The sequence below is a fragment of the Phocoena phocoena genome, chromosome X (assembly GCF_963924675.1).
Source record: "Phocoena phocoena chromosome X, mPhoPho1.1, whole genome shotgun sequence".
NCBI lineage: Eukaryota > Metazoa > Chordata > Mammalia > Artiodactyla > Phocoenidae > Phocoena > Phocoena phocoena.
Window position 1 is genome coordinate 12956845 of NC_089240.1, and position 12770 is coordinate 12969614.

The 12770-nt window shown below is 40.1% G+C and overlaps 1 protein-coding gene across 1 annotated transcript in view; it reads left to right on the plus strand.

Annotated features, from left to right (window-relative positions):
• GRPR (gastrin releasing peptide receptor) overlaps nucleotides 1-12770 on the plus strand; it is a 31975-nt gene that overhangs the window by 1508 nt on the left and 17697 nt on the right. The gene's annotated exons all lie outside the window — the stretch shown is intronic.

Below are 12770 nucleotides of genomic sequence, written 5' to 3' on the forward strand. Positions count from 1 at the left end.
ATGTACTTCTGGGCTCTAGAACTGGACACAGTAATGAATAGGCTTCAGACACATTGTCGACCATATGGTCAAATTAAGAAAAACTGGTGCAAGGAAACAGAGACTATCAATTTTTATTTTAAAATCAACTGTATGTTATGGTGTTAAAGATACAAAGGGATTTGAGAGTGTACTGAGGAAGGCATAGAAGCAGCTCTTGAAAATTTATACTCTGAAGAAAATGTCCCACATTTTAATACATAAGGTGCTGGATTCTCACTTTGTAGAGGAACAAACAGTCCCCAGGTGATCTGGGTTTGTGGAGTAATGGACAAATAAAGAGAGTGTTATCAGTATTTGTAGACATGTGTTTATACTTAGCTGCCTGAAGTACACTGCTCAGCACACACAACTTTTTCAGACTGAAAAATAATAGCCCAGGAACGAGGTTTGCACATGGCACCCACTAGGCAGGGTTTCTTGGTTCCTGCCACTCACTCTCAGCTCGCTCTAACCCTGAACATATGCCCACCAAGGCCTGATGACCACAGGCAGTCTCACTGTTGAGCCAGGGCAGGCAAACTGTGGAGCTGGCAGCAAGTTTGTGGCTGGTTACCAGTGGCCAAGGGCACCTCAGGATGACAGTCATTTTCTTGATGGGATGATGAGATTTTGGTTTCCGGGTTGGTGAGTGCAGTGGTACAGATGGCCTTTCCTGTCTTCCTGGGATGGGGTGGGGAGTGGGGGAGGGGGGAGTGAGGGAGAGGAAAATGAGGGAGTGCAATGGAAAAATACAGCTGCAGGGAACTCTTCTCCGGGGTTTCAAAGCAGACCAAATTCCCCATCAGCAGAAAGGCTCTCTCAACAGCCAGGCTGCACCATTTGGCAGCTCTGGTGTGTCCTCAGTAAGTTTACAGTTACCGCACATCTTTCCCAAGTTCAGAAATTACTGTAAGCTTCCATATAACTAACTTTCTGTGTTTTGCTAAGGCTTAAAAAAGCTGACCAATTACCTGAATCACAAGTAGTGCCTCTAACCAATTTCAGCAAGAATAGGTATTGAGCTAGTTAAAATATATAAGACTGTACTTATCTATGTGTCTCATCTTTAAAAGCTATTGGAGTTTTATAACAACCTCATGAGGTTGGCAGGGCAAATACACACGCGCACGCACACACACACACAATATCTGTATTTTTTTCTTCTCAACAAGGTATAATTATATACAGTAAACTGAACAAGTGTACAGCTCAATATATTTTCACATATTCTGTATAACAACATAATCACCACCCAGATAGAGATAAAGAACAGTTTCAGCACTCCAAGATTTTCCTTTATGTCCCTTTCCAGTTAATACCCAACCCCATAGAGAGGCAATCACTATTCTGAGTTCAATTACCATGTATTATTTTTGCCAGTTCTTTAATCTCATATACATGGAATCATACTTCTTATGCTTATCCTTATGTCTGGGATAGTCATCCACGTTGGTGCACATAGCAATGGCTTATTCTTTTTAATTGTTGTGTAGTGTTCCATTGTATGAATATATCTCAGTTTATTTATCCATTTTAATACTGACAGACATGGGATTTTTTCCAGTTTGGGGTTGATCATAACCTGCTCTGGGTATTCTTATTCATGCCTGTTGGGGGAACAAAAGTGTTTCTCTTGGGTATATGCCTGGGAGGGGAATTGCTGGATCATAGGGGCAGGTATTTAGTAAATATTGTCAAAGAGTTTTCCAAAGTGGTAGTCTTTATCTGATGGATTGGTCAAAGGGTGAACCAGAAGACCCTCAAAACTGGATGATCATCGCAATCATTGGGGAGCTTAAAAGTATGCAAATTCTTAGCCCCCATCCATCCCTGACCCCTATAGATTGACCAGCAATGCGAGTACTCATCCCAGCCTCCCTTCTGCAGCTTTCTCTCCCCCAGGTGAACTTGAGTCTTTGTTAATATGAAAAGAATAACATTTTTCTAGAAAAGTTTATACTGGGGCACTAAAGGGAGACTTGAAGGCAGTCCCAGAAACCAGAATTCTGTGTTTCACGAAACTGACCAGTTGCAGATTTGCATTCAAACCCCTTCACTATTGGTCCCAGCCTCCCCCTCACCCCATGCTATCTCCCCCTCCTTACACACACTGAGATCCTCATACACGGTTGTTACACCAACAAGTTCCTGGCTCTGCTTCCTTGCTTATGCTGAGGCACATCCACTCTCCAGAATCCTTTCTCCCTTCCTAAATAGAAGACTCTTCTCCCCAACCCATGTGATGTATGGAAGTGGAATGGATATCAATAGCCCTGCATTTTAGGCTTCTTTTATTCTGCCATTACTACCCATATAAGGGAGTCAGACCAAGTCTCTTACCTCTCTGACCTTAGTTAAATCATCTGTAAAATAATAGACTTGAGCTAGATTATTTCTAAGGTCCTTCCAAATTTTAAACTCATGATTTTTATCTGTCATCTTGCCCATCACTCAGATTCTGGCTCAAGCCTCCTCCTTAAAGCCTTAAGTTGGACCATTCTAGTCCAGATTTTCTGGCCCTCTTCTAAACATGAGGCTTATACATGAATTATCTCGTGACATCTTTCATCTTGCTGTTTTGAAGTATTTCATTCATTTGTCTTATTTTAGTCTCTCGTATATTCATTGCTTTGACTTTTCAAGTAGATTATTAAGAATGTAGAAGGCAGAGATTGCTTATATATTATATCTTACAGTGCCTCAGATGGTTTCTTGTACCTAATGGGTGATCAAAAAATATTGATTAGGGCTTCCGTGGGGGTGCAGTGGTTAAGAATCTGCCTGCTAATGCAGGGGACGTGGGTTTGAGCCCTGGTCCGGGAAGATCCCACATGCCGTGGAGCAACTAAGACTGTGCACCACAACTACTGAGCCTGCGCTCTAAAGCCTGTTCGCCACAACTAGAGAGAGCCCGCGCGCAGCAACGAGGACCCAAAGCAGCCAAAACTAAATAAATAAAATAAATAAATTTATTTAAAAAAAAAAAAAATATATATATATATATATATATATATATATATATATATATATATATATTGATTAGGGGCTTCCCTGGTGGCGCAGTGGTTAAGAATCCTCCTGCCAATGCAGGGGACACGAGTTTGATCCCTGGTCTGGGAAGATCCCACGTGCCGTGGAGCAACTAAGCCCATGCGCCACAACTACTAAGCCCGCGTGCTGCAACTACTGAAGCCCGCACTGTAGAGCCTGTGCTCCACAACAAGAGAAGCCACCGCAATGAGAAGCCCACACACCACAACGAAGAGTAGCCCCCGCTCGCCGCAACTGGAGAAGGCCTGTGCGTAGCAATGAAGACCCAACACAGCCAAAAATAAAATTAAAAAATTTTTTTAAATAAAGTTAAAAATAAATAAATAAATATTGACTAATTAAAAGTATGGTTAATCATCTGAAAGCATACTCTTAAAAAATATATCACACAATCGCCTGCTTCTTCTCTGTTCCTCTCTATTAAGCTCTCATTATTTGGGCAAATGAGAGAAAATCTATTCTTTGTGAGTCAGTAAATAGATTTGGGGGATGAGATGGGTTGATGGATGGATAGATGGAAAGAGGTGGATGGATAGGAGGATGGGTGGTTGGATGAGTGGATGGGCAGATGGATGGAGAGATAGTGAATGTTTGGGATGGATGGATATTTTTTTTACATACTGGTCTTTGCTACTAGATGCCCATCTCTATACTAGGTGCCTCAGTATTATATAAGTGGAATTTAAGACCTAACAGGAAAAGGGTAAGGAGAGTTTGCGTTTTCTTTTCCAGTATAAAAGCAAAGAATAAAGGTGGATTTAATGTTAATAGCATTTATATTACATGCCCAAGTTATCTTGTGTCTGCTGCAGTATTATTACTCAGTTTTATTTCTGCTAGAATGGGGCTGACAGAATAAATCCTATGGCCAGATGTGCTCCACTGTAAAGTGATCCTTCTTTGATTCCATAGAAAAGACTTTTCCTAAGTTTTCCCCTCCCTTGTGATTTGGAATGTGTAAAGAAACAGGAAAGTATTACATTAATGCAACCTTCCTGAAGTACAGATTCTTTGAATTCACTGCAAGGAATTTATGAGATAATGTAGTTTTCAGCCTTTCCTGACATCTAGAGCTGCATGGTCCAACATGGGAGCCACTAACTACATGTGGTTATTTAAATTTAGATTTAATTTATTATTATTATTATTATTTTGGCTACGCCACACGGCTTGTGGGATCTCAGTTCCCTGACCAGGGATTGAACCTGGGCCACAGCAGTGAAAGCCCAGAATCCTAACCACTAGGCCACCAGGGAACTCCCAAGATTTAATTTAAATAAAACTAAAAATTCAGTTCCTTAGTCAAACCAGCCACATGTCAAGTGCTCAGTGCCACATGTGATTCTGCTGGACAGCACAGACAGCACAGATACAGAACATTTCCATAATTGCAGAAAGTTCTGTTGGACAACGCAGAAGAAAGTTTGTTCTGTGCCTTGGCGTCCAAATCTCTTTCCCAGGATCCATGTTAGCTGCTTTCGTTCATTGAGGTTATCAGGAATCCCTCAGGCAAATAACGAATGCCTCCCAGCTGCATGGGCTCTTCCTGTCTGTAAAATATCTTCTATTGGAAGGTGCTCAAAGATGAAGAGAGAAGAATACAGGCAACCAGTGCAATCACCAGTCACAGGCTTGGGGAATTTAGGCATCCCACTGATGAAGTTTTGAGACTTTCTGAAGAATACCTATGGGGTTCACTTTCCAGTCTGCACTATGCACTTTCCAGTCTGATCCTTCCATTCTCTTTTGCCAGGCCCTCTTCCATCTGCCAGTCTATCTTTTTACCTTCTTATCTCAAAAGTCACCAGAGCAAACACTGCTCTAGGTAAACTCTTATCGCCTCCCATACATGCTGCCTGACTTCTCCCCTCTTTTACTTCACTTCCCCCTCCCTGATGACTGAGCTGTTCCCTCCATCTATCCAAATGCTACCAATCTTTCAAGGCACAGTTCAAGCCCTTCTCTTCCATGAAGATTCCCCGACCCTTTGGCTTTCATTGATATTTTCCCCTTTCCTAAGATGCTTTTGCCTGTACTGTTCTTTAAATATCAAATTTATCCTACCTTGTATTACTAGGTCCTTTTTATAGATGTGTTTTCTACTTGCTTCATTATATGAGACGCTCCATGGGGTCTGTGCCTGCTACAACGCCCAGGCCCACCTTACATCTAGTAAGAGGACAATAACTACAGCGTGGTTGATGTTTAAGCAGCGACAAGATGATGAAGTGTAGCAGCTACAAGTAGAAGTCATTCTCAAGTTCATACCCTTATACATGGTGTTCTGAGACTCAATTTCCAACATTGGGGGAAGGAGTTCCCCACACATCCAACAAGCAATTCTCAGAACACCAGCTAGGTGTCTGAGAATTCAACTCAATTCTGACACTATTTAACCCAGAGGTAGCGTCGGATTTCACAGGTTGAGGGCTCAGTCCTACTGAGACTTGCACCACCCGCCACTCCCACTTCAGATGCCAGTCACAAACCTGTGCTTCTGACCATCTGGCTAAAAATCAGAGGTCCCCATGACCCCCTGTCCTCAGGTTCTATTAATTTGCTAGAGTGACTCACAGAACTCAGGAAAGCATGTTGCTTATTAAATCACTGGTTTATTGTAAAAGGGTACAATACTTTTATCCTCAGGAACAGCCAGGTGGAAGAGATGCATAGGGCAAGATACAAGGAAAGGGAGCTTCCTGGCCCTCTCCAGGTGCCACTCTCCCTGCATCTCCATGTGTTCACCAACCCAGAAGCTCTCTGAACCTTGTCCTTTTGGGTTTTTATGGAGGCTTCCTTACGAAGTCATGATTGATTAAACCACTGGCCACTGACAACTGATTCAACCTCCAGCCACATCCCCCTCCCCAGAGGTCTGGGGCTGGGACTTAAAGTCCCAGCCCTCTAATCACGAGTTTAATCACTTGGTGACCAGCCCCCAACCTTAACTCCTTTCCCGAAGTCATTAACATAACAAAAGACACCTTTATCACTCTCAACACACTTAGGAAATTCCAAGGGTTTTAAGAGTGTGAGCCAGGGACTGGACAAGACCAAACGTATATGAGAAATATGTATTTGGTCATCTGAATGACCAAATATATATTTCTTATAAATCACAATATCTCACCTTGTTTGACACAGAGACCAAAAGAGGTGATGGAATTTGGCCTCGTCACAACAAATTCAGAGTAGAGTCACACTAGAACCCCGCTTTCCTCATTCCAAGTCCCAATTCCTTCAGGGAAACTGAAAACTTTTCTTCAGAAACCATCAAAACAAAGTCTGATTCCATTTCCCTTCTCTGGGCAGTGGGAGCTACTGATCCTGACCTCTACTGTTCTGTGGAAAGATACCCTGAGTGATTCCAAGTTAGCCCTCTTCTGAGGGGATCACCCCAGTCATTCCAAAGCTCCTCTACTGTTCTAGAGCCCAGCTTCACTGATCCCAAGGAGACTGGCCATTTGTCACAAGGGAGGACAATTTAATCTCTCGTAAAGCAACTTTCCCAGGAAGTCTCTCTGTTGAAGGAGTTTACATGAATCACCAGTCCATAACTTCTCTAGGGTATGATTTTTCTGAAGCATATGCTGCCTCTCCAGAGGGAAACTCAGCTCCTGTCTCGCCGTGGGGCGGGATCTGTCACAGCTGCTGGCCGGCTCTGGGAGTGCTCAGAGGGCAGGCGCAATGGGAGGGGGGGTTCCCAGCAAGACTCTTTGAGTTGGAGTGCTATGGAGACAAGGGCAGCAAAGAAGTCTGACCTTGTCTCTCACACATTGTCTTTTAAAGTGGTAGACTTTTATGTGATTAATGATCATTTCTGGCGACTTAAAATGCATGGAGGCGAGACAGGTCACATGCTTAATCATGAAACATAGAGCATAGACTGAAAGGACTCCCTGGTGAGGTGTTTTTGAACTGTGCTTCTCAATACCATCCTTTGAAAATAGACTAAATTTGCATTTTTGCACTTGTAAATCCTCCTAGCGTGTGGGGTTTGCATAAATTCTCTCTTAATTAAAACACATGTTTTGCAGAATAAAAGAAAAAATTTTTTCTTCATTCCTTTTTCTACTTCCCTGTAATAGATCAAGGGATCTTTTTTATTACAGTCATCTTTGAAATTCTGGTTATTAAGTATTGGATTAGTATCTGATATTTGCTGCTACATGAAATGATTTGATTTCCCTAGGAACCCCTAAGAGGCTGCAGGTTCATTTTACACATTAAATGTCACCTTCTGTAGGAGGTCTTTGTTGGCCACTGAGACTAAAGTGATGACCAACGCTATTCTATCATTCAGTTTCTTCTTTCAGGTTGATTGAGGTGTAACTTACACAGTAAACTTTTAGTCGTGCATTTCTATGAATTTTGACAATCTTCCACAGTCATGTAACCACCACCAGCACAATCAAGATATAGAACATCCCATCAGCCCCCCCAATTCTCTCATGTCCCTCTGTAGTCTATCCTCTTCCTCCACCCAGGAGGGAATTTTTTTTTCCACATCCAAACTTTCTTTAGTTTATAACCTCCATTACACACTAAGTTGTTCTTACAGAAAATAAAGCTCCTAGAAAAAGTAAAAGAAAAGAAAGAAACAAAGAAAGAAAGAAAAAATAAATCTGGCAGCCACCGATCTTTTCCAAAATATATGAATGACATCATACAGTGTGTAGTTGTTTGAGTCTGGCTTCTTTCAACTCATGTTGTTGCATGTATCAGTAGTCCCTTCCTTTCTACTTTCTATTGCTGAGTCCATTGCATGGCTAGGCCACAGTTTGTTTATGCATTCTTCAGTTAATGGGTATTGGGGTTGTTTTCAGTTTTGAATGATGATGAATCAAGCTGTCATAAACATTCACGTACAGTTTTTGTATGGATGTATGTCTCCATTTCTCTTGGATAAATATCATCCGCTATAATCTTTTTGAGAATTATTTTGTTCATTTGTTTGTTTACTTGCTTACTCTCTGTCTCCTACCACTAGAATATAAGCTCAAAAAAGAGAGAGGCTATGGCATTCATTAGCATATTCACTGACACTAGGACAGTCCCTAACCTGTAGTAGGTGCTTGATAAGTGTGTATTGAACACATGAATAGATGGATACATGAAGGAAGGAATAAAAGAATGAATGAATTCTGGTAGGTTCTACTATCCGTGTTGCTGCAAATGGCAAAATCTTACTTTTTTATGGCTGAGTAGTATTCCATTGTGTGTGTGTGTGTGTGTGTGTGTGTGTGTATATATATATATATATATATATATATATATATATATATATATACCACATCTTCTTTATCCATCCATTGCTGGACACTTGGGTTGCTTTCATATCTTAGCAATTATAAATAATGCTGCTGTGAAAATTGGGGTGCATGTTTCTTTTCAAATTAGTTTTTTGGTTTTTTTGGATATATGCTCAGGAGTGGAATTAATAGGTCATATGGTAGTTCTATTTTCAGTTTTTTGAGAAACCTCCATACTGTTCTCCACAGTGGCTGCACCAATTTACATTCCCACCAACAGTGCAGGAGGGTTCCCTTTCCTCCACACCCTCGCCAGCATTTGTTATTTGTGTTCTTTTTGATGACAGTCCTTCTGACAGATGTGAGGTGATATCTCATTATGGTTTTGATTTGCATTTCCCTAATGCTTAAGGATGTTGAGCATCTTTTCATGTGCCTGTTGGGTGATATGTTTTTCTATAGAGAAATTAGAAAGATACCTCAGTCTTCTCGCATGGTTGATTCAAATTGACTTATTATTAATGAGAGGTTAGAAAAGTTTCTTTCAGCTTCATAACTCATTATTGGTAATGTCATGTAAGTGTTTAAGATTATTATCAAATGTTTAAGATCATCTGAGAAAGACACTATCAAGTTTCTTTCCTATACGGGCTGTAAAATTTCACAGCATTTCACGTTTTCTTGTGCCTTGAGTAATCTTAAATACTCATTTAATTGATGACGCCCATTAACCAATTTGCCATGGATGTCTTTGCATTATGAATTTTAAGTTACCTTCGTCAATGTTGGTATTTTGTGAGTATGCATGACATGAGTGACTTCACACAAATGTATTTGCTATTTGTAACTTGGCTATAAGTTTCTGCCCTATAAACACAGACACTCTGATAACCTCAATTTTGCTGATATATTTGGGGGTTTTTAAAAATTAATTAATTAATTATTTTTTGCTTCATTGGGTCTTCATTGCTGCGTGCGGGCTTTCTCCAGTTGCAGTGAGCGGGGGCTACTCTTCATTGTGGCGCACCGGCTTCTCACTGTGGTGGCTTCTCTTGTTGCAGAGCATGGACTCTAGGTGCATGGGCTTCAGTAGTTGTGGCACGCGGGCTCAGTAGTTGTGGCTCACAGGCTCTAGAGCGCAGGCTCAGTAGTTGTGGCACATGGGCTTAGTTGCTCCATGGCAAGTGCCATCTTCTCGAACCAGGGATGGAACCCATGTCTCCTGCATTGGCAGGCAGATACTTAAGCACTGTGCCACCAAGGAAGTCCCTATATTTGGGTTTAAATCTACCATTTTATTTGGTTTTTGTTGGTCTCACCTGTTTCATAATCCTTTTTCCCTCCCATCTTGCTTTCTTTTCAATTAATTAAACATTTAAATTATTCTATCCTCCCCCCACCTCCTGGCATGAATTTGTTAATTATACAAACTCAATATTCTTTTAGGGGCTACTCTAGTGTTTACAACATGTATCCTTGACTTATTAAAATTTACTATAAATTAGAACTTTCCTACTTCCCAGACAAGGGTAATAGGACACTTTAACTTCATTCTAATTTCCTCCTGCCTTTTTTTTTGGTTATTGTTGTTCTATATTTCAACTCTATCCATATTTTAAACCCCACAAGACATTATGTTAATTGCTTTTACATACTTACATTTACTCACATATTTACCTTTAGATTTATTCCTGTATTCACCTTTTCTCGCTCTCCACTCCTTCCTGCATCTCTGTGACATCATCTGAGATTATTTCACTTCTGCCCAAAGAACGTCCTTAAGTATTTCACTTAGTGTAAGTCTAATGGGGATACATTTTATGGTTTCATTTGTCTGAAAATGTCTTTATTTAATGTCATTTGGAAAGGACAGAATTCTAGGCTGGCTGTTCTTGTCTTCCCCACTTTGAAGTTGCTATTCATTGTCCTCTGACTTCTGCTATGAAGTCAGATGTCAGTTTCATTGTAGCTCCTTTAAAATTATTGATTTTTTTCTCTTTGACTCATTTTAAGATGTTTCTCTTTATCTTTGGTTTTCAACAGCATTACTATGTTGCACTTAGGTGTGGTTTTCTTTGTATTTTTCCTACTTGAGATTCATAGCTTTTTTTTTAAACCTGTGACTTGATGATTTTAGCCACATTTGGAAAGTTCTCAACCACAACAACTTCAAAGATTGTTTCTGCCCCATTCTCTTTTTGCTCTCCTTCTTTATGCTGTCTACATGTAAATAGAATAACTGCAGGTTAACTTAAAGTTTTTCAAATTTTTTTCCCCTTTTGGTTGTTTTTGCTTTTATTGATGCAGGCGATTTCATACTTCAGTCAGGCCTCTGTGACTGGGAAGTATTTTAAACACAATTTCAGTTCACCATTTTGCCCATTCATTTCTATTACCTTTTCTGTGTTTCCATCCTTCTGTCTCACTGTACTTCACTCTGGCCATTTTCAGCTCAAAAATTCTCTCCAGCTGTGTCTAGTCTGCTTCTGAAGCTTCCATTTAATTCTTAATTTCAGTTACTGTATATTGCAATTCTAGAATTTCCATTTGATTCCATCTTGTCGCCTAATTTCTTGAATTAGTCCTAATATATTGTAAAATCCCTCTTTGGTAACTCTAACTTGTGGAACCTCTATAAATCTGTTTCTATTATATATTTCTTCTCTTGTTTTTCGACCATTTTGTTTTCTCTCCCAGTATATGAGGAAATTTTTGTTTGACAACTTGATTTTGTATATGAAGAAGTGTAGATAATTTGGGGCTCTGGATAGTATTATCTTCCAGAAAAGATTAGCTTTTGCTTCTTGTGGGCAGGTAGGAGGTGACAGTATATCTGACCTTGTCAGGGATTGAATAGATTGGAGGCTGGGCTTGGTCTTTGTGAGAACTGGTCTATTTCTGGTTCAGTGCTACTATTAGGATGTACCTCTTTGGGCATCTCAACTGTAAGCCTGGGGTGTTTACCCTGGCTTCTCTCCTTTGTGGGCCCTGAACTCCATTTATTATTCCCCTTCATCCTGAAACTGCTAGAAGCTCTTCTCAGCTCTCAGTTTCTCTTGGTGCTGCTTGAAATTTGGTAAATGCCTTAAGGGGAAAATGATGCTGAATAATAGCTTCATCTCTTTGCATTTCCTTTCTCTCCAGGATTTTGGCCCCTCGAATCCTTACTGCCTTGTTATTTCTCTGATGTTTTCAAAGGGATTTTCTAGCTTTTCATTTCTGGAGAGTTGGTCAGCAACAAGCTAGGTTGCCATTATCAGAAGTGGAAAATCCTGTACCACCTCTCTTAAAGACCTGATCTGCTGCCCACCAAGCTATCCACATCCCAGTTCCTCTAAAGAGGAGTCCAGAACCACCTAGTCAGACCTTTGAGATCAGCATTCAGAGAGATCAGAGAGATCAGCATCAGCATTTAATTGCTCAAATTAAATCAGCAATTTAGATGCAGAGAAATGAGCTCTGGCTAACCTCAAAGTGCGTAAGTCAGGAATCTCAGCTGAGGCCTGCGGCAGTGGACACTGCCAAGTATTATAGGTACATCAAAGCCTCTGGGATCTTTCAACTAGGCCAGGTCTCTTAGCCCCAATAAGCAGGAGCTAGAGCTGACATTTAGTTATGCAGTGATTGATAAAAGCTGCAATTTTGTGGGAAGGACAGCGCCAAAATGTTGCTAAGATACACTTCTTTAAACTTCAGTTCTTTATTACTTTTTCTTTTTTTGTATTGTACCCAGACTAATTGGCCAGTGGTGATAGCTAAAGGTTACATAGGAAAGAAATAGGGGGAAAATGTGAAATGTGGCACATAAAGAAATTTATTTCCAGTGTGAGAAGAATTTACTGTGACAATAGATAATAGGTCCATGTGACTCACTTATTTCTATGCTGTCTACATATAAATAGAATAACTACAGGTCAACTTTAAGCTTTTCAGGGTTTCTTTATTCTCTTTGGTGGTGCTTGTTTTTATTGTCAGGCAATTTAATACCAGGGTCAGGCCTCTGTTATGAGAAATACTTTAAACATAATTTTAAAACAGTATAAAATTATGTAAAAACAAAATTACAGTAGTTTATCCGTGAGAACATATGGGAAATGTTATTTATTTTAACATAAATGGTGGACAGAACAGATTGTTAAGAATTTCATTATTATCTTTTCCCTCTCCACTTTAAATGATTGGAAACATCACAGAAGAGCAGAAAAATCAGAATTTGGCATCTTTTCTTTCCTAGATTGTCAACAGAGGTGAAATTGAAGGTTAAAATGATGGCTTCAGGAATACATATATATACTACAAGATGAAGATAAATGTGGTCAGTATTTAGTTTTAAGCATTCTTCACTTGTGCTTTAAAAAGCCTGCAAATCCGAAGTGCTGTAGACAAATATAAGTGACTTGGGGATCCAGAGACGGAGGTTCTACTCTTGGTTTTCAGCTAACCGGC